Consider the following 25,462-nt stretch of genomic DNA (forward strand, 5'->3'; position numbering starts at 1 on the left):
TGACATCTCAACAGATTAATAAAAACAAATTGACAAAAAGAAAAAGAATAAAGCAGCGAACCATTCTGCTCTAGTGCAGCTCCTCTTTTAGTTGTAAATATGGATAAGGAGTTTTATTATATAATCCAGACTGCTTTTTAACTCTAGCCAAATAGATATCAGGATATCGCCCCACAGTTTATTAATGACTAAAGTATTTACCCTTCCAAATAAAGATTTACAGCAAATAATTTACCATGTCTTCATGGCAATTGAAGACTTCAATCTTCATCTCAGTCAGTCACATCTCCTAAGAACTGCAAGTATTTTTACATGCTCAAACTCAGCTGTGCTGGGTAGGGTGGTGCATTGGGCACACTCGGCAGGGTGTGGTGGCAGGGGGCTGCAGGGTGCCTGGTGGTGGGAAGCAATGAACTGCCCTGGGCCGGTCACAGCTGGTTCCAGCCACCTCCAGCACCAATGTGAGCACCCCATCACCCACCAAACCTCTGCCATTCAGGGGAGCCCATGGCTATCAGACAAGTTTAAGCAAGAGCAGCAGCTGTGACGGGCAGGAGAAATGGTGGAGGAGATGCTGTTGGAGACATGTGAAGGGGACATCGTTGGGGCACGGCTGGAGACGCGCTTCTGGAAAGGGGCATCCCACATCAGGGCATGGACACCCCTGAGGGACTGCAGCCCATGGGTGACCCATGCCGAGGCATGGACACCCCTGAGGGACTGCAGCCCATGGGCGACACATGCCAAGGCATGGACACCCCCGAGGGACTGCAGCCCATGGGCGACACACACCAGGGCATGGACACCCCTGAGGGACTGCAGCCCATGGGCGACACACGCCAGGGCATGGACACCCCTGAGGGACTGCGGCCCATGGGCGATACATGCCAGGGCATGGACACCCCTGAGGGACTGCAGCCCATGGGTGACTCAAGCCGGGGCACGGACACCCCTGAGGGACTGCAGCCCATGGGTGACGCATGCCAAGGCATGGACACCCCTGACGGACTGCAGCCCATGGGTGACCCACACCAGGACAGGGACACCCCTGAGGGACTGCAGCCCATGGGCAACACATGCCAGGGCAGAGGAAACAAGAAGGAAGGAGCAGTGGAGAAGCAGAAGAAAATAATCAGAAGCAAGAAGCAGCAAAAATAAACCTCTACACACTGAGACCGACCTCCTTCGCTGCAGGCTCATCACCTTGGCAGAGGGATTGGGAAAGACTGAGCAGAGGTGAAAACAAGGGGAGTTGTGTCTAGGAAGGGGGAAGGAGAAGTGTTTGACTGAAGTTGGAAGGGAAAGAAAGGCATTTTTCTAAGTGTTTGCTTAGTTCTTTGTCTTCTTGTTTTCTCAATACCCCAATCAGTAATGAAACGTTTATGTTGATTGTCAATAAATTAAGTGAAACTCCCAAGTTGAGGCCGTTTTGCCCACAACACGTGTACATTTACTAATAACCTTTGGGATTTGGTGCAGTGTATTACATGCTAGACATTGCACTATATGCCTGTGTGAGTTTAAAGAAATACAGATTTTCTTATTTGTATATATCAGGCTGGCTGTTATAAAATTGTATTTTTATCAGCAATAGCTCATTAATAAATACAGATATTTGATAACATCCTTAACTGCACAGTGTGGAACTGTATTTGATGATACATATCACACACAAAGGCTGAAAGAACTTCTTTTTACAAGTATTTCCTATTTTCAATTACTTTGTAAGACCATTTTTTCATGGCTCATAGCTTTGTTAATCTTTGCATTTTGAAAACTAAACTCTCCCATGCCAAGTATCTGCCTCAGACGTATTTTGTGTTAATTAAAGCCAAAGGGCTCAGTAGCTTCCAAGTGTGAGGTCAAGAAAAAAATATGTTGTATTGCCCATGTTAAACAACTCTACCAGCTTTTTCCAGCACGCTCAGGAATTCTTTGGAGCGGTGTTTAAAAAAGGGTAGATGTGAGGGGAAATTTTTCTGCACAATCCTAATTTTATCAAGCTGCAAGGTCTGAAAAGACTGCCATTCATATACGGGCATATGCAAACAGGTTTTAACAGCAGAGTCTGCACACAGATGACAGCCCCAGAAGTTGCAGGTCTGGGCTGTGATGGAGAAGTCAAAGCTCAGAGCTCAGCCCTGTGCTGTCAGTGCTGAGTCTAGAAACCTGGAGGAGACAAGCTGGTACAACCTGGTTGTACAGGAGCAGAAGCCAGGTCTGCAGGAAGGAGGAGAGGCAGGGAGGCCCAAGAAGCTTTTGACTTACCAAACCATTGTGATCCTACCTCAGCAGCTCCCTCAGGTGTGCCAGCCAGGATCCCTGCTGCGCCCAAGCAGTATTTGTGGACTGAACTCTTGTGTAGGAACAGGAGCTGAGGAATCCTCTCCTGGAGGAGTGCAAGGCCTGCAAAAATCAGTTCGGGGGGTGGAAGTTAAGAGTACTAAGGATACTTCTCTGTCTAAAATCAGAGCTAGAACTACAGAACGTGGAGGGGGCTTCACAACTGGTAACAGAAAGGAGAATTTCCACTAAGGAGATCTTAGGTGAAACAGACTGGAGCACAGCTGCTAAGATTTAGGATAGAAACAGTGGCAGAGTCTAGACTAGGCAAAAGGGAACAAGAATTGAGAAACAGATATCAGAAGGTGAGGGGACAGGAGGCAGCAGATATGGAGAGCCATGGTACTCAAGGGAAAGAAGCTTAATGAAACAAAAAAGCACACAAGGGAGAAAGGAAGGGGAGGGGAGGGGAGGGGAGAGGAAGGGAAGGGAAGGGAAGGGAAGGGAAGGGAAGGGAAGGGAAGGGAAGGGAAGGGAAGGGAAGGGAAGGGAAGGGAAGGGAAGGGAAGGGAAGGGAAGGGAAGGGAAGGGAAGGGAAGGGAAGGGAAGGGAAGGGAAGAACAAGGTCAGCTGCTGGCATGAAGGGAAGGGAAAGGAAGAACAAAGTCAGCTGCTGGCATCACACCAGCTGATCGAGCCACAGAGAAGGTGTGCACAGAGGTGTGCAAAGGCCCTCAGCTCTGTGTCTGAAGGGGATTGTAATTCCTACAGGAAAATTTCCTGGGCTGAAGACTCTCAAGATGTACCGCCAGGGCAGGGACTGTAAGACTCACGAGGTAAGACAGAACAAATAGAGATTCTCTAGAAAAGAGAACATGGAGGAGGACACGCTGTCTTCTGATAGATAAAAGGTTGCTGCAAAGAAGCTGATAAAAATGAAGGCAGTAAAATGTTCTCCAGGCCCAAGGTGGGCATGGAGTGAGGGTAAAAACATACCATAGGAAGGATTCAAGCTATACCTTGGGGGAGGAAGTATCAGTAAAATCAGTAAAATTGATATACTGGGATAGACTGGAACATCATGGGAATCTGTCTTTGCAGGTCTTGAAAAATGGAGTAGGCAAACTTTTGAGATAGATTCAATAGTTGTAAGTCATCCACTCTATAATAGTCTAGAGGATCTCTTAAGCTCTTTTTTAGACTTACTTTTCCATGTGTCGCAGATGAGTGATTTAGATCGCTTAAAGAATCACCGTCAAAGGTATTAGCAAAAGCAATTTTAATATGAATTTTGTTATTGTTAGATAAAAGAAATGCCTGCCAGGATCAAACTCCCCTGCTTAGGACAGCCCTTCCTTAAATGCTTCATGCTTCTACCCAGTCTCCCATAAATACTCTGTGGCTTTGAAGGCATCAGACCAAAGGCCTCTGTACCCCAACCCCGCCCATTGCAAAGATACTCAGATTGCATCTAAGCTTAAGGAGACATAGCAAAAAGACCTGCTTCCTCATCTATCCCTGAGGAACCCAACTGATGTGGAGAGACGGGTTGTGTGAGCATGAGTGACAAACTACAGACTGTGGAATTAGCTAAATTCTGCACCACTTGTTTGTTTGATTACAGCTGAGACTATTCCTGCAATGTGGTTTTATCATGACCACATGATTAAAAAATTTTTGTTAAAAATTACCTTTCCCACCTGTCAGGTATTATAATAGCTCAAACCTCAAAGGGAACAAAAAAAAGTCACAAACCAGACCCCAAAAATCATGAGATTTCCATCTTGAATCATGACATTTTAAAAAAATAAATGTCTCCGCTAAATAAATAAATACTCTGCTTTTTGGCTTGAAATTCCTCTGTCTTCTTTTGCTGATGTGTGTGATGATAGTTTCAGATTAAAAAGTCAACTTATGCAAAAAAGTGTGCTTCCCTCTGCTCGTATGAATGGAGATTCCACTTACTGTCTGCACACTCCTAAGAGAGGAGTAAAACTGCCTCCTCTCCTAAGAGAGTGCCAACTGTACATTTCCTATTACTGTGTTAACTCTTTTGCCTTGTACTTTCCCACCCAATTTCTTTATTTACCTGCTATGCCAAGGCTATAGAACACAAGTGGGAAATGAGCATCCAAGAAGACAAAGCAACTTCTTTTTGTATAAAATTTTCCAGGTATTTCTCAATAAAGATTACTTAAGTATACTATTATTTAATAGACATGATATGTCAAATGTTTAAACAGCTAAGTTCTAAGTTTAATCCAGGTAGCCAAAAAAAACCCAAACATTTCCTATATTAAGCATTTTCTGCTGTTGCTCCAGAGTATACTTTCTTTCTGGAAATCAAGCCATATTCTCGCTCCTTCCTTTTCTCACCATACCTGTTTTTTGTCTCTTCTGATTGTCTCCAAAAAGAAGTGAAGGCTCAGGCAGCAAAGGTAGCAAAGAGCTTTACATTGCTCAAATAACTGCTCACGTCCCTGTTGTATGGCCAAGTGAAAAGGGCAAGTCCATTTCTAACACAGTTTGAGCTATTCTTTCTCTGTATTATAAACATTAGAAGCATATAAAAGCAAGTTTGACAACAATACCAAGCTGTGTGGTGCAGCTGACACGCTGGAGGGAAGGGATGCCATCCAGAGGGACCTTGACAGGCTTGAGAGGTGGATCTGTGCGAACCACATGAAGTTCAACAAGGTCAAGTGCAAGGTCCTGCACATGGGTCCAGGCAATCCCAATACAAACACAGGCTAGGCAGAGAATGGATTGAGAGCAGCCCTGAGGAGAAGGATGGAAGAGAATAAGAGCTGGCAAACCAAGTGCGTCAAGCCACTTGTGCCAGGTTGCAGCCATAGAGGTCCCCTGACAGTAATAAACATGCTCAGTTGGTCACAGAGCTTCCTAGATCCTCAGATCCTGGACCCAGGGCAAAGAAAACTTTAGCATCATGCCATCCTAAATGTATTCCTGGGGAAAATATCCACAGAGGACTTCTCCTAGATGCTCAGCGTCAGAGGAGATTCCAGCCACCTCTTAGAGGCAGAGATGAAAATTATTTTGGTGTTCTGTCTTCTCTGCAGTTCTGCCAACTCCTGCTGATGCCATAGTCCCACCCCTAGCTATTCAAAGACAAAGATTATGTAGCTTTATTGCCATACTCCCCTCCTTTGCCTATGCAAAGAATGTGTCTATCAAAATGAAACATTTTCCTCTTCTCACCATACCCAATCTATATGTAATTAAGTGTCAAAGTATGTGGTAAGAGCATGTCTTTTCACCTTAGAGGCCATTGTCGTTACAGACTGTGACAGCCTTGTCATCAGCACCTCTTTAACTTCAGCTATCCACTTTGAGATTTGAGCATATCTCTATAAGAGTATATGATATGAGTAAAAAAAGATGATTCAGCACGTTTTATTGATATTTCTTTATAATGAATAGCTACTCAATAGGAAAAAAACCTCTTTTCATAAATTTGAGGTGGGTAGCTGCATGTACCACACATGTTATCTGGTACTACCTAACTGAAATCTCAAGTCTGTCATTTATTCTCCATGTGACATAAGGTAAGCAATTTTATGCCACTATTTCTATCTATCTGTAAAATGAACATACTACTATGTACTCGTAGTAAAGATGTAAGAATAACTTAATATTTGTGTATTAAAAGTCAACAGACTCCTGCTGCCTAGTCCTCCTCCCGCCTCTATCTGGTGGAAGGAGCAGTATGTCTATTGTGCTTCACACTTTTTATTTCAAACTGAAAGGGTGTGGCCCAAGGCTTTCTACAAACAAATACCCTTCCATTTATTTCTGGATTGTTGTGGGGGTTTTGCCACAAAAATGCATACCAGACTTAAAGGACTTGCAGCTGAAATAAACTCAAATATCTGAGGAATGGGAAAATAAGGCAGGAGGAATTTTATCACAAATGAGAGCTGGGCTTATCTTCAGGGCCGATGAGGCAGGCGGCAACTGCAGTCTTGTGTGGCAGGAACAACAGAGATGATTCACACAAAAACTCAGCGGTAGTGAAAACCTGAGGAGATCCCAGTGCTGGGCAGGCCAGGAGCAGCCCCCTGCCCAGGGCAGGCTGCGGAGGAAGGCCCTGAGGAAGAGGCCGCTCCCGGCCAGCAGCCGCCACACACTCACCCGTATGGGTGCTGGACGAGAGATGAACCAGGGGGCTTTTGGTACATGCAACGACCCGTGTTTCTACCAAAAAAAAAAAAAAAAAAAAAAGGCCACAGATATTTAATTCTTAGCCACAGAAGAGAAAAGGGGATAAGAAACCAGCGCTGCCGGCCTGTGCCAGCTCCGGCCACAACATGGCAGGAGGGCGGGAGCGGCGGGGGAGCGGCGGCCCGCCCGCCCCCGGGTCTGCGAGGGGGCCAGAAGGTGGCGCTGTTGCTCCGCGCGCGGGGCTGTGCGCGGGCCGCGCTCCGCCGCCGCGGGCACGCGAGCCCCGTGGAACCGGCAGAGGCCAAGGGGAAGGCGCCGCTGCCGCCAGCGGGGCGAGGGAAGAGAGGGGCTTTGGTCGCCGTGGTAAGAGACCACTCGTCCTGCGTGAGAGGGACAACGAAAAGGGCACCCACGTGTGGCGGGGGCCATCTCAGGGGAAGTGCCACAGCTGTGGGTGGCGAAATTGCTCCAGAAGCTGCATAAGAGCAACCACGAGAAAAATCCATCCCGAGTGGGACAGGGCCTTCCCCTTCCCGACCACCTCGCTCCTGTGTCACAAACACACATGAGGGTAACCATCAGCGGTGTCGTGAGGGGACTGAGCGCAGACCCCTCTGAGGGTGTCCCCTGTGCCAGGGCAGTGACAGGCCCTCTCCGAGGATGCCACCCTTTTGGCAGATGCTGAGTAGAAGGAACAGAGACTGATGGGGCTGCAATGAGCGACCCGGACTTTGTCTAACTGCAAAACACCCAAGCTGGGATGCATCACACAGGGCCTGATCCAGGCCGCAGTGTGGCAAGATTTAATGCATCCTGAGTGAAAAGGACGGGAGGAGAGTGACTGGGCTCAACTGGAGGGACTTACTCTTGCCCAGGGGGACTGAGGAGAGCCAGCACCACAAGGAGTTTCTCACTTTGGGCTGATCCCAGCTAGAAGTACAACCCACCCTCCAGTGAGGGGAGTATTGTCAGTGACAAATCCATATTGCTTTAATTTGAGCACTGCTGCAGAAAGTGTTTTCTGGTTTCCCTTTGCCTATTGGAACCACAAACCTTCAGTTTATGTAACCTGTCACAAGACAACTTCTGACTTCCTTTCATAGGCACTTGCTTGTTCCTGGCTGTTGCTTAAAAGCTCAGAATGAAAAACATACTCTTTCCCACTCAGTAGCTGTGTTACCTGAGAGGAGCTTAGGGCTCCACCACTTCTTGCGGAGCCAAACTGTAGCACCAGTTTCAGTGCAGCTATGGCTGTGTTGGGAGAGGTCAGGCTTCACAGCAGGTGGGAGACTGAAGGAGAAAATTGCAACAGCAAAGAACTTTGCTAATTGATTCAGAACTGTTATGAATTAATAATGATAATAATGAGAAAGAGTTTTGAAATGATAATAATGAGAAAGAGTTTTGAATTGATAATAATGAGGAGTGAGAAAGAAGAGAGAGAAGACCTGTCCTCATCTAGCTTCCTGTCGTCTTCAGCAGTAATTCCTGTATTAAGTCCTGTAACTCAGGGAAATGAGAAAAGAGCATAGACTGACTGTTTTAGTTCAAGCAGGCGAGATGGATCCAGTTTATGCATATGGCAGGATGTGAGTGCTCCAATGAAACAAAATATGGGAAGAGTTACAAAAAATACCTCAGGTGTGCTCAATACTATGAATGCAATGTTGCATGAGTTACTGCCTCATGATAGACTGACCAGTGGACTGCACAGCAGAGGAATGTAAGAAACAGCAGTTGAGATCCTTTGTAAAACTCCTATTGGCATCAGTGTATAGGAGATCTCAAGATAATGGTGATCAGCGTGGACACAGGGATCATTTGGGAGTTATATGTTGGTATATGCATGTGCTCTCCCAAAAGGCCAAGTAGAAGGCAAAGATAGAGCAGGAATGAGAGTCTTGTTAAAAGGAGAAACACAAAGTCCTTCCTAGTTAAGTTGTTTGTAACAAGTCTTGCAAGTAGGGTTTCTACAGAAGAACAAGAAAATAGAACTAATCTTTATGGTTAAATTTCTTCAGCCTGCAGTGGTCATGAAAAGGCAACTATCAAAAGAAACAAAATGAGCATAATAGCAAAGAGAAATCATCTTTCTTGAGAATGAGCTGAAATGTTAAGGACTTAGGGTCTACAGTGTGCTGACAAGAAACATCAATGTGTGAACTTTCCTTCCCAGAGCCATCCATCTCTATTATCACTGCCTGGAGATGGTTCTGTGTCAACTTTGCATCTGCATCAGTAACTCATTCTGTTCAGCCATCTGTTCTACAGACATCAAACTGTTAAGAAGCCCCAGTACAGCACAATCTAGTCCTGTAACACAGAAACAGAAAAGAAAAGATCTCATTACCATTTGAATTCACAGGCTCTCCTGTGATACACATACAATATTTTTATATTGACATGAACATGGTAATTTGGTGAGTAAATTCTCAATTATAACAAAGGGATTAAAATCAAACACTTAATATGCAACAGCTGTGTTCAGAGGCAAAATAATTATTGAGTTAAACTGGGATTTAAGGTAGTTGTTTCTCACTTTGCAGTCTTTAACTGAAGTTAAGAAAACATTCCTGTTAGCTATTACATCTTGCCATTTTAACTGCTGAAGAGTTCCCCACTAATTTATAGTCTGAATGAGATAGGCATTTAAAAGCCAAGATCTCAGAAGAAAATTATGAGAGTAGATTGTTGGCAGGTTTCTGGTGCAATTTGAGGTTTCTTGTTTTGTTTTTATTTATTCAAGTCCATATATGATAGAAACTTAGGATTTTTTATTTCAATTGGCCATGTTGTCTTTCTCAATTAATATGTCCCAAGAGCTTGTAAAGTTATATCTGCCTAATTCAGTGGCTTTTGATTTTTTTCTCTATGTTTTTTAGCACTATAGAGCTAGGATAATTAAAGGCCAGAGAGCTGGATTCCATTCTGGTCTGTAAATCTTCAACAGAACTGGTGCTGAAGTTTCAATAACAAAATCATTATTGTGAATGATTACTGAGCCAGAGAAAACCATTGATTGACATTCAGATTCTTAACTGAATTTGCAGATGCTGCGAAGTGAGAAGATTTGGTGGGAGGTCTGTGAGAGGCATTGAGACGGGATCTTACCCTTACATTTTTAGAGAGCTCCAGCATTGCTTTTGGGCTTGGGGAGACAGGGACGGCAGAATCGTGCAGAAGCAATATGCTTGAGCCTCGTTCAAAGGAAAATGAACACTGTGTTTAAAATAATAATTCCTTTGGATAATTAACATGTGATCTAATTGGTAAATTAGCCTTTATGAAGTTTTTGCTAACACAGATTAAGTATTTTTAGTATCTAAGGGCTTTTATTTTTTAAAGGTAACTCTTCCAGGAAGGAGGCAAAAATTCTGCTTATACATTGACCCCATATACTCTTAACACATTATTAAATGTAATCATCTGGTATGACATAATCTCCAGTGCAGAGAGCTGGATATACAGCCTGATACAGTTTGCGACTGTGTAGCATGCATCCCATTAGATATACTGTACTCCAAGCCATGTGTTCAATTCTATTATGTTCTAAAGGTTTAATACAACCTTTCTGGTTTTACATGATGCTCTGATCTTCTCACACATTAATAGTGCACAAAGCCTGTCTTTGGAGCTGAAACTTGCTCAGCCTTGTTGCATATCTTTCATTTCACCTCTATCTTTGTTTTATATAACTGTCCCCACACTGTCTCTTGGAAAGATATACACCAGACTTGTGTCCCCCAACAGAGCTGTGGTCTCTAAGGAAACTCGTGCATTAATTAAGGAATAGTATAATGGGTATGGTTTTGTTTTGTTAACCAGTGCCCCAAGGAGCATCGTTTCACTTGTATTTTACCCCTCCCCCCACTAGCAAATATCAGCATATTTCTGTTAACTGTTGTGTGGGTATGTTCAAAACAATACTTATGAGATAAAATTTTGTCTTTTGAAATAGCAAGAAAATTGGCACATGAATGTAATTTCTGTAGTAACTTGGCACTGTCTTCTCTGGTTACTGGTTGTTGGCCTCCTCCTCAAAATGTTCTAGTATTGAAGCCAACACCCATGGCCACACACTGGGTGTGCTTGGCAGCTGCAGGGCCCAGATGCCAACCACTGGAATGCATTTTATGTACCAGTGTCTCTGCCTGTGGCTTGGCTTCCTGGCCAGCCTTTAGCAAAGTCTCTTCTCTGGATGCTTCTGGCTCCAGCGTTTGCTGCTCTTGCAGCTGTGGAACTAAAGCAAAAGCAATTTACAGATGAGCTGTTTCACCATTCCAGGAACTGCTTACCTGCACCAGCTCCTAGCAAGATACATACACAGAGTCCTTTTAGCATGTGAAAAAGAGATGTCCCACTTGCCTGTATTCATTGTGGAGGATGGAGTGTGTGGATTGACAGGGCTCTGAAATGGCAGAGCACCCTGGTAAACCTGACAGATGCCACTGAAAGGTACTTTTTGATGCTAGACATGGAAGCCACCATCCATGAGAGAGGCAAACCTGCAAGAGACTCCAATTTCTCTATCAAGTGTCTATGTCAAGTTTCTTTTAGCTAAGGCCCCTGAAAAGTACAATATTGGCTCAGCACCAAATATTTCGCTTATATGGACTTGCATCACTCTCTTCAACAACTAGTGTGGTAACCTAGGCATGGATTTATCTCTACTATTCCACAAGAATTAAAAAAAAAAAAAATCCACCTGGCAAGCAAGCTGTCTCATTGTCTGGATATATTTACAAGTATGAGAGAAGACTATATTTCCACAGAAGATCAGTTAGGGTAGCCTGCAAAAATACAGCTTATTACCATATGTTACTTACTAAGTACCTTTTTGTAGCATGATTATTAGTGGTTTATGTTTCGTAGGGCTTCCGATCTTAACTCTTCCATTGTAGCATGTAGTGGTTTCTCTGCTACAGTACACTCTAAACGTCTACATTTGTCTGGAAAGCTGTCAGCTCACTAAAGACATGCCAAGCAGAACACTGGAGTTGTGTTTTGCTACACACCCACGGTACAGTAATTGACATAGCTTCAGTTACATGCATCTAACTCCGCTAGAGAAACATACCGAGCCTCTGTTAAGAAGCTACAGTAAGAAAATGTTGATGTATCTCATACTGAAACACTCACCAAGGTGAGACTGAATAGCAACCATTGACTGAAATACTTTTAAATGTTTACTACACTACAGGCATTAATTTTACACCCCTCACTTGTATGTGCTTTGGTGCACACAAGGGTAAATTCATTGAAGGGTGATCTCTCAACTCCACAGGTTGTGTTTAAGAATGTCTGTAACCTGGGAAAGTGCACGGGTGGTTACCATTTCATCTTCTGAACTGTACTTGAGAACAAATATGTTGACAGTAGAAGACAACACATCCAATACATACACTTTTGGACAATGTATACACACACAGGAATGCAAAAGTGTACAAGATATTACTGCATGCTCATCTGGAAGGTGTCCTGTAGGAAAAAAAATAGTCTGAATTTATGTTATATTCTTTAAATAATATCGTGCAGATGTATAACCAATCATTATGGAACTGATTCTTTTCTGCCTTAGCACTGATACAGCTATGTCTTGTAACTACATTTACTTCAGTGCTATCATTCCCAATGGCATTGGTGCCACTGGGAGCACCGTTATCTACTGGTGGTGTAAGTAATCTTTGTGCAGATTTCTCAGTGCACATTTTTCAGTAAGGCATTTTTTAAATAATAACATTAAAATATAAAATTCTACAGTATAGTAATATTTGGTTAGGACTCTCTAAGATCTTATTCTAAGTGAGAGTTCCTCACCTAATGTTTAACCTGGAAAAAAAAATAGCCTTACGAATCAGTACAAGTGTGAAGGGTTGTCAAGCACTGGAACAGGCTGCCCAGGGAAGTGGTGGAGTCACCATCCCTGGAGGTATTTAAAAGATGAGTAGATGTGGTGCTTAGGGACATGGTTTAGTGGTGGACTTAGAATCATAGAATCGTAGAATGGTTTGGGTTGGAAGGGACCTTAAAGATCATCTAGTTCCAACCCCCCTGCCACAGGCAGGGACACCTTTCCTCTAGACCAGGTTGCTCAAGGCCCCATCCAACCTGGCCTTAAACACTGGCAGGGAGGGGGGCAGCCACAACCTCCCTGGGCAACCTGTTCCAGACTTGGTAGTGTTAGGTTAATGGTTGGACTTGATGATCTTAAAGGTCCTTTCCAACCAAAACGATTCTATGATTCTATGATAAGTGTTCATAAAAGAGGGAAAAGGTGTAGTAAAATGGCAAGAGGCTAGTGAAAAACATCAAGAGGAAATAACAAAGTGTAGAAACATGACGACATACAGAATTCAGTGTGGGTAAGTCAAGGAAGTCAAACTGCTTGTGCATGTTAATGTGCTATAAATCAGCTGTGAAAACCTATGTATGATTATAAACTAAAAAAATCCACTCCATTTTTAACTCTCATTGAAAAGCAAGTAAGAAATTAAGTCACTCTAAGAAAAACATTGAGAATAATACTGTAAACACTTTAACGCCACATAGAAACAGTTTTACCTCTCTGAGTGTTAAGATCACACAAGCTCAAAACCAATATGGGAAATATAACTTTATTTTTACTCTCTTGTTAATTCTTACTAGGGCAGAGAAAGATTTCAACAAAAAGGCAGATTAAAAATTTTGAGGCAATTTAGTTTAGGGAGAAGGGATATTAGAAGAGAAGGTGAAGTGTAGAAAATGGTGTAGAGAAAGCCATTTAGGCATTTGTATTTTGCTTCTTATATCCCAAAGAGTATATCCAGTGAAATTAGTAATAAAAAATGAGTATCAGTGAGTGCTGTTTTCTACACAATGAATATCTGAAGCATGCTATTGGAATACCCACTGAGACAGAAAGCTTTGCAGTATTTTTTATAAAATGGTTCAAACATTTGTTTACATCATATAAATGTTTTCTATGAGGCTAAGCAAAGACAAAATCTGACAGACATATCCACCTTCAGTTCTTAAGAACTGCATAAGCTAGCTATGGGGTACATTGATCTGAAAGGCCTGTTATGACACAGCTCTCAATGATGAGTGTTCCCCTTCTGCAGAATTTGATTTTCACTATATTTAGGTATATGGCCATCATTCGGAACCTGTTCATCAAGGTTTACATTACATGTTTTCTCTTCATTCATTAAATGCCTGAAAAGGAAAAATGTAGGACTATATGAATATAAGCTTCTTTTCACCAGGTAAAAGTGAACTCAATATAAAGGTACTCATGGGGGCATTAAGTCTGCTTGTAGCTTGTGCCAATTGATTACCCAATCATTTCCCTTTGACAGGAAGGATAAAAGAAATAAAAAGCCCAACAAAAACTGAACAATCTCAGGGAACTTTGTTGAATGACTTCCCAGTGACAGAAGAGTGAAACTTTTCATTATATAAGCTTGTTGTGGTTCGACAGCCACAAGTTCCTTCTCACTTTGATATTTCAGCTATTCTTTAAGTCCAGTTGCATCTTGATGTGCATAGAGGCAATTGACACATGAGCCCAGTACGTTAAGCAGCAGCTGGGAAATAGAGTGGATGTTACAGATGTTGCAGAGAAAGGATAGGATTAAATAACAGGCATGTTCTCTTGGCTTCTGATATTAGAAGTGCTCACTTCATAAGCAAGACTACTTAATATTTTAAGCATAAACCTCTCAGGAACTGATATTCATGTTTCAGTGAGTGGCATCATGCCATGAGTAAGCTGGAAAACAGTTTCCTTTCTGATGAGAGCCACTGTGGTGTTCACTATGACATTTTCTGACTAGCATATAAAATGGAGGTCTAGACTTCTATAGCAATCTTAATAATACAGTGGTTCAACCAGTTTAAAAGGGCTGATCTCCAATTCCAGTAATATCTTAACACTTCCTTGCTTATAGTCTTGTTTCATTTCAGTAATGTGAAGTGGTCCTTCCATTCACACATTTGAAAGAATAAAACAAAATCCCACCAGTGTGGAATGGTAGAACAGAGACCCCAGGGTCTCCTTGCACTAGTTTTACCTCTGTGTACTTGCATTACTTCAGTGGAAGTAATCGCAGGTTCATGCTAGTTATCCTAATTTGAACTAGTAAGACTAGAAAAAACAGGAGCACACTTCAAAGATATACAGCTGCTTTTCAAGTGTGAAGAAAGAGTCCTCTTTATGTGCCATATACAGTAAAAATCAAAGGAGGTATATCTTTTTCATATCTGTTTTTCATACAATTTATGGGGGCATATACTACTGGTCAAATTTAGAGGTGAAATGTTCATTCTTCTTTATTCTGAATGGACATGAAGGATCCCAGGTCACCTTCTATTAAAGTAAAATTTGCTCACGATCCCTGGCCAAATTCGCCTTCCCTAGTAAACAGCACAGCTATCCATTAGTAGTTGTATATACATGCAATGTAGATGTATATGTTCATAGATATTGTATATGTGATGTACCTACATATACAGTTTTACACATTGTGGATAGACACTGTGTATATGTACAGTATTAACTTCATAGATGTGTGTACAATATCTAGGTGCTATTAGCGAGTAGGGACAAAACATATTCTGTAAGTTGTGTAATTGAGGGATGGTATTACATGGCAAATATGAAATCTGTTGGACTTTCACAAAGTCAGTTGCAGCAGGACAGCTTGAATCCATCTCCTGTTTCTCAGAGGCAGCAACAATGGCGGGAGTAAATCTTCTAACAAGTCTCAATAGACAAAGATTTTGTTCCCATTCTTCCTGCCTCATCCCCACTCATTTTTCTCCACACTACTTAGTCAAATTATTACTTTTCCCTTTACATTGTCACTTCATCCAATTGAGCCCTGAACCTTGACTGGTTTTGCATCTTCTCTAACATTCTCACCCTGGAACTTTCTGTTGAGTGTATATGTGTATGCATGTGTCTGCACATGTGCAACTGTCAGAAATGTTCCTTTATATTTATTATGTTATTAAACCTTTGAGATAAAATGACTGTTAAAAAGAAGGAGCCTCATCTAAGTGGAGTCTTTTAGAGCCCAGCATGGGTTTTACAGCTCACAGAAACACACACTCTGCCCAATTTTTCTTCTTTCATGGAAGAACGTTGCATAGCAATTGGTGTTTGTGTTTACTGGAGTTCACACCTCAGGAAGCAGTTCAAAACGAATGCAAAGGAAACTGATGTGTTACCAGAGAGAAGAATATGGAGAAGTTAAATAGTTAATTTTTAGTAGGCACAAATCACATTTCCATCAAGTGCAAGCAGTCAGCTGTTATTGTAGGTCACTAAGATACAATGAATTATTTTCTGCAGTTCGTGGAAAACATTAGGCAGCTGTAATAAAGTCAATGGTATTTCCTTCCTTACTGAAACATTACTTCAGCAAAACCCCCTGTTTTGTTAAAACGCCATTTCATGCTTGATAAAATTTCATTGATTTCTTCTTTTTATTTTTTTTATTTCTTTTATTGATTGCTGCAGATAGAGAAAACACTGACTGAAAAATATCAGAAGTGGCTTTTCATGTTCAGATGGATGACGATTGATCTAAACTGAAAAGGCTACAAATGGAAGGGGGAAGGGAGCACTTCAGTGGCCTTTATATAACATAGATACTCAGTCCAGGAAACATACCACAACATAAATGTCTTTTTAAGACATTAAAACTCAGTTTAAACAAAAGCTAAAGTATTTCATACCATAGTTCATCACATTTATTTTTCCTTCTGTATTTATCCATAGTTATCTGTAGTAACATAAAATTACTGTTTGCAAAGTTTGTCTTGCTTTACAAATGTCTATTTAAATCCTGCATAAAGTATCATCTTTAATAAATCCCTTTAGGTCAGACAGTAATAAATCTTTTTCTCTTGTTTTCTTTTAAGATCTGATGAGCATGAAGAATTTAAGCATGGGAATTCTGAGTGAATCAATTAAGAGATGGTAAGTTTTCTTTCGGGACACTGATCAGTGGTGAATCTCTCAGAACACTGCAAAATGAAGAACAATAGACCTTGACTGCACGTGTGCAAAAACTGGTCAGCCAGCTGGTTGTGCATTATCGGGGAAACACTTACTTTCTACGGGGAAACAGCAGCCTCAGTGTTTCAAAAATATGCAGAGTCCTATGGATTGGCTCACAAACAGTAGCAGCTGGACCTCAAGTTAGGTACCCACAATTTTGTAAGCAAGCTAACATTACAGCAGAGGAATGAGGAAAATGTAGGAATTAGTAAGGGTTAGAGGGGCATGTTTGGATGGGAGGTTACAGCATTTTCACTAGCTGGACAGGGATACAGCTTGGATAGAACCTGCAAAGACTTGTAAATGTTGCATTAACTATTGGCGTGCTCACTTTTTTTAACATTGTTAGCACTGTATGAATAAGATGGAGTTTCCTTCCCCTCCTCCCTTTCAAACTACTTTATCTACTTCAAATATATGTCCAACTGAATACGAGTTTGGAAGTGCCAGATCACAGAGCAATTTTTTCTGAAAATTCAGGAATGGTATCCTTGATCTGGGAGAGCTAGTGATGGTTTGTAAAGGTTTTTAAAACTAACATTGCCGTAGTTGATAGATGCTGGCCCCATCATAAGAGAGGGTATTAATATCTCTCTCTAGAGAAATGGGTCATGTTTGTGCCTAGGAAATAAACTACCTAGCCTAGAACCTGGCTCCTTGCCACCTATTGGCACCATCAGAGCATGGTAGCTTTCAGGAGGTTTCCCCGACAGGGAGGAGCTCACGTTTTAAGGAGTTAATTCACTTGGCATTACACTTATCTGGTTTATGATGTGTGGCTCTTAATGCTCTGTCATCCCCAAACTAGTGGGACAAGGCAACTGGTGAAAATTGTAGAAACTGTGAGGAATCCAGCACCTCATTCTTCTACCTCAGAGACTTCCTGGGTTGCTGCTAACCTGAAGATGAGGATTTGCAATTGGCAGATAAGGAACCCAGCTTCTAGTGCAATCAGCAAGATTTAAGTGCCTAGTCAGCTACGGCATTTTTGAAACTCTTACTACAAATCTACTTGAGACCCTTAAGTATTTTTTAATATCAGCCCTCAGCTTCTTACCTCACCCTAGTGAAGCAAGACCTTCCATCTCACATCACACCTTTTGTCCACCTCAGCTATATTGTCTATTGTCAGCTCTTTGAAGAAGAGCTTCTCTCTCTTAGTGTATCTACACAGTGTACAACATCCACTCTGGCTAGTGAGCTCTGTCATATCCATGATCAGGTCTCCATTTGGCAGCCTTTTAATATCGGGAATGCTGGGTAGAGCCGTGGTCATTCACATGCAAGAAAAACTCTACATGGCGTAGCTGCAGAGAACAACTAGCATGGTCTGAAGGGGAACAGAATGAAGCAAAAAGGGTGGCTTACTCAAGCTAGCAAAACAATGGTTGATACTTACTCCGTATAAGAAAATTAAGAGTACAAGACTGAGGGCTGGGAAAAAATAGTAGAAGCTGGAGGACAATGCAACTTGCTTTTGGACACTTTTATTTTCTGACTAGCTGTTTCGTTAACATTCAACTGCATATTTTAGAGTGGGATTGATTAATTTAGAAGAAGTAAAAAAATTGGGAATTGTGCTGTGCATTCTGGACTAGACATGCATCAGGAGGAGCAGTGAGTTAAGGGTAAATCAGTGTACACATCACATTCAGATACATTTTCTTCTGGTCTTTGTACTCACTGCTGAAATGTTCATTCCCTATTACCAAAGTTCTGTTCATGTTGCTAGGAAGTGATAGTGGTAAGTCACTCGCTCTATATTAATGCTACTTTCTGTGTGCAGTTCCTAATCTGTTGTTGCATATTTTACGGATCCCTGCATGTATGTGATGAAGTTAACAAAATCAAACATACTTCTGCAAATCTTTTCTGCTCTTTTTTTCTACCCACCATACGTTTTCTTACTACCTTATTGGGCATTGTGGTATGAATAGAGCTTGCTGCAGTTTCTTAGAAAGAGCTGGTCCTTGGGAAGTTCATCTACCAGTAAAGCAACCTACTCAATTGCACTGTCCCATTTTAAGGTGGGAGAACCACTAGGAGCAGACTTCAGCCCAGTATGGAGGTCTGCATGGACATATACATACTTTCCTGCACCATAAGGCAAGCCTGAAGAGGTACAGCTCTAGCTCTTTAGGTGGACATGACAAAGCTGTGCCTTGGTAATACGTTATTTGATGCATTAACAGCACAAAAGACTGCTTATCTTTAACCAAACATTTCCAGAATATAGGCAAGGGGTTAGTAGTCATAACTATTTAGTTAAGACAGGCCAACATGGGAGTTATCCGCCTTTTATTATTACTTGTCTTCCACCTGCATTCTAAAAAACTCACATAATATTTGTTTTTTTCTTCTATATGGTCCCTACCCCATAATAAAACCCTGTTTGTGCCATAGCTTTAGCACCAAGCAGACCCACAAAAAGCTGTGAAATTTAACTCTATGGAAAAAAACAAACACTATTAACTAACACGTAATAAAGTTTATATCACAGGTATGCAGCTTGTCTTAACTATTTGCTAATAATCATGCCTCCATTCTTATACTGGGAGCATTTCTACATCCGAAGCTTCTCTTTCCTGTAGTTAAACTGAGCAACTCATTGTCTCATCAAGGTTAAGATCACAAGAGATCATTAGATCATCCGGTCTAATTAGTACATCGCAGGCCATCGCTTTTCACTCATTCACTGCTATATTCTATCTTGTCTTCAGCTAAACCATGAAGATAAGAAGATATCTGATTGTTCTTCAGACAGGAGATTTCTCTATTTCCCTTTAGTAGTTTGCTCCCTGTTTAGCTACCACCATTTTATACTTTTGTTATTCTGTTTCTTCCTTATTCCAAGTCATTTTTCAGTCTTCTGATAACATTAAAAATTGTGGATTCTTCTTGTACATGATTCTCAGGCAGCTTGAAATAACTTTACATGCTCTCCAGTTTCTCGGTATTTTTTAAAGTATCTGACACTACAGAAGTGATTTGTTTAACCTAAGGAGAAGCACTTACGGTGCCACGGTCAGCCATCTTCAAGCTATTTTAGGATGTCTTTTATAATGAAAAGATATCACCTTAAATGAGCTCATTTCTGTTAACTATGAAAGCCATCTAGAGATTAACACATGCAGAAGTCTATGCTGTGACTGTGTGTGATTAAGTGAGACAAATTCCATCGCAGGACTGTGCGTAGTATCATAATGTTGGGCACACCAACTCAATTCACAGAGGTGCCATCATCTCTCTTGTCCAATACCCCGAGTAAGCGTATCCAGGGATGTATGTTTCACACTAGGTGTTCATGTGAAACTTCATCTCCAGCATGACCTGTAACTTCTGAGTGTTTCAGCTTGAATAGACGTGGTAGCTTTGCAGTCCTGGTTTAGTTAAGTCTATGAGCAAGACAAGATACAGGGATAAGTATTGTCTTTTTATTAGGACAGCTAAACTAACCTTTTCCATATAAAATTTTCTTTGCTGTTCCCCAGTCGGAAGGTGTTGTCATCATGCCTTCTTCCTCCATGTATGTCTTCTATTTAGCTGTATTAAAATGTGTCTTGCTGGAATGGGATCAGCTTATTACTTAATCTGGTTCCTCTGCATTATTCCAGCAACCATTTCTATGCCTGCTAGCTTTAGCACACGTAGTTTCATATTTACTCCCAGATCATTTGCAAAACTGCTGAATAGCATGGGGCATAATAATGACAGAATGAGTCTCCAGGGAAAAATGGTTCTGATTTGTCAATTACTTTTTAAAACTCTTGTTAATCTTGTTCATAAACTGTTTTAATGCATGATGCATTAAATCTTAAGGTAAGACTTAAACATCCTATGAATTACACTGTTTTACCTGTCCAGTTACCTCTACCAAGCAAACTTGGAATCTTTTTTAAAAATGGCAACAGTTTAGTTTAAAATCCTCAATTTAAAGAACATAAAACTTTACTGAAAAACATGAATTCCATTCCCATCCATTCGCTCTATTAACTGAATTGCATGTCTTATTTCCTATTATTCTGTCTGGGCCATTTCTACTCTTCTAGACTTTTCTCACTATTCCAAGATTTATTAAAAAACAGCATTGTCATACCAGACGTTTCCTCAACAAGCTCTTCAAGGGACTTTTGGGTGCTAGTTATCTAGCTTGCTGATTTAAAAATCTTTGTTTCCAATAGATGTCGTTTAACATCCTCCATAGTTACTAATAGGCTGCAAACTACTCCATCATCAATGCATGAGAAATGTGTAATCTTGTTTCTTTCCAGAGACGGGACAGGAACATCTGTTGAGTATTTCTGCATTTTGCACAATGCTCATCAATAATTTTACTTGTCTTTTAGAACTGAATCATAGGATTAAACTGTTCAGAGTTCTGACTTTTCAATAACTCCTTATTGCCACTTTTTATTTAATGTAGCTTTTCTTTGTGTATATTTATATATGTATATATGTGGTGTAACTGAGCTCTCTAAACTGAGAACTATAGAGAGCATGCATTCTTTTAGTACCTACCTATAGTGGTTTTCACATCAAATATCTTTAGAAGCTATCCTTATGACTGGTCTTGGTTTTAGGTGTAAGCAAATGGTAAAAGTTAATTTACATGGTATTTAAAAATAGCCTGTAGCAAATACGTCTAAACACATACGTAAATGTGTTTAGAGTCATGACTGTGAAACAAGCCTTCATATAGGTATCTTGGATACCTAATTTTATATATTCTTTTGGGGAAAAAAAAAAAACGCACATGTACACATGCTGCCTTGTGCTCCCACACAAAATGCTCCATCACTGCTTACTCATATCAGTCAGCCTGAAGTGGTTTCTTCTTCAGTCACTGTGCCTACAGGAAGGCCTACATTACTATACTGCTAATTTAGTAATGGGTAAGCAGTGGTAGCTCTAGAAGCACAAAACACTTTTAAAGTGGTTTTTGTATAGAACTTAATCACACAAGATCACCACACACAGTAACAAATAACAGTAATTTTTCAGGAGTTCACCCACAAAAATCAGCTGGCAGGATGGAGGCCCCAGTACTTCACCTCACTCATGATGGGGAGGTTGAATTTCAAATTCTCCAGTTTCAGTTGCATGGGTACCTGGCTGGTCTTCCGGGGCTTCCTAGCGATTGGCGAAGAGACATAGGCTCCCTCAGAGAAGTCAAAGCCTGTATTTCTGTCAGGGTCCTGCTGTGATCAGCTTCTAAATCCTCTCCTCTCATAGTTCTTAGATCTGTGGTGAGTAGAAGTCTGAGCACTGGTTTTCACAATGTCATCACTGGCCTGTAGGTGAGTCAGTCACAGCTCTGCTCAGTCGCATCAGTGCAGATTTGATACTCGTGTAGCTGGAAATGGAGTGTCCTCTGGAAAGCTCCACAAAGAGAGAGCGACAAGTATCAGGGTTGGTATTTGTGGTCAACACTCCTTCAGGTGGTTTGTTGTCAGCAGTATAAGGTCGTTTAGTCTAACGGGTCATTGTGGTGAGTACTTAAACAAAAGAAAGAAAATAGCACGTCCCTGGTTAGGGACAGACCATGTAAACAAGGTGTTTTGTTAGAATCCATGCACACTTGTGCACACACACAACTCTGCAAGTCACCTCTACAGGTATCGGAAGGCCTGTCAGCCAGGATAAATGCATTCAGCAAATCTAAACAGGAGGTGAGCATCATCCAAAAGCACTAATAAGGACCTAAGAACCTCAGGAGAGACAGAAAGCCTTTATTATTTTAGAATCACTTGTTCCTAGAACAGGGAGTTGGCTATTCAACAAAAGGAGGAGATATCTTTTTTTTTTTTTCCCCAAGTAAACAAGGTTAAAAGCATGCCTGGTTAAGAAGCAGAATTTTTTTCAGATTCCTAAAACTGAAAAGTTTACTGTGGCAATCTTTGAGAGGTATGTAATACACCAGTGTGTAAATGTTAGTCAGGCTGCCTCAGGAGGACCTGTTTACACCTGAAAAGAAGCTAACTCAGATTTGCATGTTCTTTGACAGTTCCATCTTCTGTGCAAACATTTTTTTCCACCTTTTTTCCATTTTTTTTAAAGTTTCTTTCTAGACATACAAAAACATGGGAAACAGTCTCAGATGTGTGCAGGTAGAACAAGTACTTCAGTATAACAAACCATGCTGATCTCATTAGTCCTAAGAGGGCTCAGGTTAAAAAGGGAAATATTCACAAAGAGCATAAGAAAAAATATATATCACATTAACATTTTTGTGTCCTAAAACTAGGAATCAATCATGCTTCTTGGCTGACAGGCTGAGTGCTTAATCTTGAATGTAGGCCCCAGCAGATGGTTTAACTTTTGGATACTCTCCATTTGAGAGAAATGCTACATGAGATCCTCCACAAACACAGGGTGTCCTTTTCTTTTCAGCGTTTGCACTGGAATCTTACAGGCTCACTTACACAGCTTGCACACAGCATCCACGTAATTTATGGCTGTAGGAAATACTGGATCATTTCATACAATTTTACAGTTGATGTTTGTAGAAAGCAACGCCATTCTTTTCATGTGAAGGCAAATTTAAATTAGTTTAATTTCAAGGTGGTCTTGTAACTCATTTCTAATTGAGCGTCGCAGTATTTGGCATGTTTCACCAGTTAATGTGCAAAGGGGTAAGATGAGCCCTTTGTACCACCAAAGGCGTGTTGTCAAAGGGAATTCTACATGCAAAATGCTTATCAAGTCATGTTCACAAGATTTTTGCCTTTCACTTCATTTTTGTATGAAGAATAATAAATCCCAGACAGTGCTGAGTAGCTCAGTGTCAAAACCGTGTTTTGAGTGATTCCTCTTTTTTCCACATCAGTGTGATTGCCCTGAAAACAGTATGCATCAAAAGAATGCATGCTTCTGGATGACATGAAGCATACACCCAAACAGCGTTGGGATAAAATGTACCATAGTGTAGTGTTAAGGGAATGGAATTTCTAAGGAACTGGTGAAGAATTGTTTTGGGAATCTAGGTTCATACAATCAGACTGGCTTTTTCCAGATGTCATTCTAGTGTCTGGATCCTAAATGACTGAAGGCATGGAAAACCTTACCATTGATGGTGCAAGGCACAGGATCAAGTCATTACCTTGCAGGCTCACTATAGAGGTATTGCCCTACAATGCATGAAGTCATCTACAATTGTACCTAGTAAGTGATCAGTGCCAAGTGTGCACCATGCACTTTACATACATTTTCAAATAGATAGTAGGTACTGGATAGCATGAAATCAGTCTCAAGGGTATGTTTTCTTTACAGTTTTTTTTACTTTACTTAATACATTTTTAGTCAACTGGAAGTAACATACAATTTTATCATGCTTAGCAAGGTTCCCACCCACCCAGTATTTTTCCAGGCTGTGGGGATTTTTAGGTTACCCTAATCTGCTCCCCAAAGAAAATTAAAAAAAAAAGGCATTTGAAACTTGAAACACAGCTGCATAACATATCTGCTTAGGGAAGTAGACAACTGCGTGGCTACTTCCTCTATGCTCCAAACTGCCTGAGAGAAAGCCAGCTCTGATCCAGAAGCCTTGTAATCACATTTCTCTGGCTTTGAATCAGACCTCATTTAATGGGATCTCAGCACCACAGTAATTGTATCAGAATCAGAGCTGCTTCATGTCTGGTTGACCTAGAGCAACTGCCCAGTTATCTGCTACTACCTGACTACCTAATGAATTCACTGCACCATGCAACTAGTAGATTAAAAAAGTTTACACATAAGTCACAGAAACACCATCCTCAGATTTTAAGTTTCCTCAGCCAGGGTCCATCATTTTGTGCTGTGTCTGTATAATAGCATATGGGATCCTTGTCTACCCTTGGGCTCCCAGGTGTTGCCTTGATATGTGGAAAGAAATCCATGTAAGTTATATTCTAAATGCAAAAGTACCATTACCATCCACTTTCCTAAGTGAGTAGCAGATATTTTCAGTTATATTTGCTTGGGTAGCCTGTATGATCTTTTAAGATCTAGCTTTCTGAGATGTTATGCATCCATAACTAGTGCTGACTTTGGGAAAAGCTGACCTGGTCCTGGGCGCAGGCAATTCCAGGAGGCAGCCTGACGACATCTGTGGTCAGTGTGTTGCACAGGGATTTCTGTTGGGGGGATTTGCCTATTTTAATAAATTGGTAGGTTAAACTGTCTTTAGAGTCAGTAATGCCTTGAGGGTAATTCAGAGCAGGCCACTTAGGAGATCTTCACTGATCAGCCATAAAAGGTCCACACTTTTTTTCCTCTCACTTGAGGACTATGTCATAACCAAAGAAGAAGTTGAGCCTAAAGTGAATTCTGCTTTATTCTGGTTCTTAAATTGCCATCATAGTTATATTTCTAGGTGTCTTTCAGATGTACAAGAAGCACTTCAGCTAGTTTTTGCCACATGTGAACAAGTGAAGGTCAAAAACAGAAGAGACTTATTTGAGATGATAATACTAAGACAAAATGTTGGTATTCAAAACACTTGAAACTCTCCACTCATACTGGAACTTTGATTTTAGTTTAATTGAATTTGTCCCTTTCCCAGTATTAGTAACTTCTGGACTGTTTCCATCAAATTTCTTTATTTCCCCAATTGCAGGTTTAAAAAATGGCGGTTTAAAAATTTGCAGTATAAAAACATGAAGAGAAAAGGAAATAGATATTTTCTTGTAAAGTCCTGGTGCTTTTTTGACAACTGTAATCAGGCAAAAAAATGCTTTTGGAAGGTCTGTTACTTACCTCTGTACTGTTGTTTGTTCACAAATTCTACTTCAGGTTGTTCAGAAATTTTTTTCAGATTTCAGATTGTTTTTATAAAGATACACTTCTCTCCATTATGTTTCTAGATCTGGCAATTAGTTGATCAATATTGCTTTATTTAAGATTTTCACATAGATGTCAATTTCTACAAGATTTTAGTTGCCTTGGAAGCATACAATGATAGAATGAGTCAAT

The sequence above is a fragment of the Nyctibius grandis genome, chromosome 7 (genome assembly GCF_013368605.1).
Source record: "Nyctibius grandis isolate bNycGra1 chromosome 7, bNycGra1.pri, whole genome shotgun sequence".
In the NCBI taxonomy this organism is placed as follows: Eukaryota; Metazoa; Chordata; class Aves; order Nyctibiiformes; family Nyctibiidae; genus Nyctibius; species Nyctibius grandis.